At 38.2% G+C, this 1,882-nt stretch overlaps 1 pseudogene; it reads left to right on the top strand.

Moving 5' to 3' along the window:
- Positions 1 to 325: 325 nt before the first annotated feature.
- LOC101835136 lies at positions 326 to 767 on the top strand (annotated as a pseudogene).
- Positions 768 to 1,882: the final 1,115 nt, after the last annotated feature.

The raw sequence follows: 1,882 nt of genomic DNA, 5'->3' as shown, positions 1-1,882 counted from the left end.
GGTCAGAATATAGAAAAAGGCTACTAGAAGTCACCCTACAATGGCCAAAACAGACTGTTCAGGAAATATAAAGCAGTAAGGATGATTTCAAGTTTGAAGTTTGGGTTTTAAATAAGTATTTTGAAGAGTAAAGAAAATAAATTTATAACTGTTTAAATATTTGGAACAGATTAACTTAAATATATGTTTGATTTAAGCTTTGTAAGTTACAAAATTATTTAGAGCAATTATGGTTTTTCAATATTTCTGATTATTAAATAACGAAAAGCTTGAGAAAAATAGCGTAAGTTTAAGAAATAAAGCATCAGTTCAAGAGTGTCTCGAGCTGAAAATGGAGCTGGTGGAGGTGCTGAGGAGCAGACTGCAGCAGCTCACCGGCCACGGAGGCCTACGGGGCTTCCTAAAGATTTTCTTCAGGGCAAATGATATTAGGCTCGGTACCTTGGTGGAAGAAGACAAATATGGAAACAAAAACTATGAGGAAAACAAGCAATTTTTTGGCCATCACCGATGGGTCATCTACACCACGGAAATGAATGACAAAACCACATTCTGGGATGTGGATGGTAGCATGGTGCCTCATGAATGGCACCTTTGGCTTCACTGCGCAACTGACAACCCTCCAACAACAAAGCCACCCACTGCTCATAATTCATCTGGGCAAACCACAAATTCAGCTTGAGTGGCCCTCCAGAGCAATATGTTCCTTATTCGACCACGAGAAAGAAGATTCACGAATGGGTCCCACTTTGACACCTTACAAGTGACAACAGTGAAGACAGTTTTAGCACATACAGGATGGTACAGGATTTTTCTTAGATTCACACTTGTACAAATGACCATGAACTTGATTAAAGTTGCTTGACCGATCAGTGCCTTGGGTCTCTTAAAAAAAAGAGTGTTTCATGGAACTGAAGAATCTATCCACACCTACGAATCTGTAATGAGCCACACATAGAGAGACAATGACATATTATTCTTTGGTGCCAATGGGTGAGCCTGCCCAATCCTTCGTGTCTCCTTTAACCAAGCTAAAGATAATTATCTATCTGAGACCAGCTGTCTAGCAGATCTCAGACTTTAGCTGCCATAAGCTTCTTAGTAAAGCCAGGCCATTTCAGATTTGTATCTCATATTTCCCCAAAGACTGTTTTGTGAAAAGAACACAGAACATGGCAGACATGATCACCCAGCACTATTGTGAATGATAATCTGTCTTGAACTGTGAAACCTGAGTTTAAAACACCACTTACTAGATTCCTTAAGGTCCATGCTGCTTTTTGTGCCTTTGCACTGACACATACTAAATGGTCAATGAATATTTTTAAGGAATTGAGAGGTGGAAATATTTTGTAAGTACTGGAAGTGCTAGAAAGAATTAAAGAAGTAATGAAAAGTGAAGGCTGGAACTTTCTGTACTTTGTGTTCATTTTTCATGGTCATTCTCATTTCAAGTAGTGAAGCCAGTAAACTGACATGAGATTTGTTTGCTCAGAAACCACATCTTAATCCTTCTCAGTTTTACACTCTCCCATGGTTATGAAAACTTTCCTGATTGTGAGGTTTTCCCAGGCTTACACAACTCTTCCAGAACTGGTCAGTCTGAACTAATTTTTTGTGACATCCTTGCCTGCAGTCACTCCGCATCAAGCAAACAACCTGATGATTTCATTATCAAAGTTTGATCAACTTAAACAGAAAAAGTCATTGGCTTTCTAAATAATTTTTAGATCCTGATTTTAAGTATATGACAGTTTTTTAACCAATACATCCGACATATTTCTCAAGTTCACCCAAGTAATATGGTTAGTGGAGGTTCATGATAACTCTGTCTTAACAATAAGAGCTAATCCAGGCTGTCTTTTCAAGGTTATATCTTGTG

This window comes from Mesocricetus auratus, unplaced genomic scaffold (assembly GCF_017639785.1).
Source record: "Mesocricetus auratus isolate SY011 unplaced genomic scaffold, BCM_Maur_2.0 Super-Scaffold_4256, whole genome shotgun sequence".
NCBI lineage: Eukaryota > Metazoa > Chordata > Mammalia > Rodentia > Cricetidae > Mesocricetus > Mesocricetus auratus.
The sequence above is the reverse complement of the archived record's forward strand: the minus strand, read 5'-3'. Positions and strand labels throughout refer to the sequence as shown.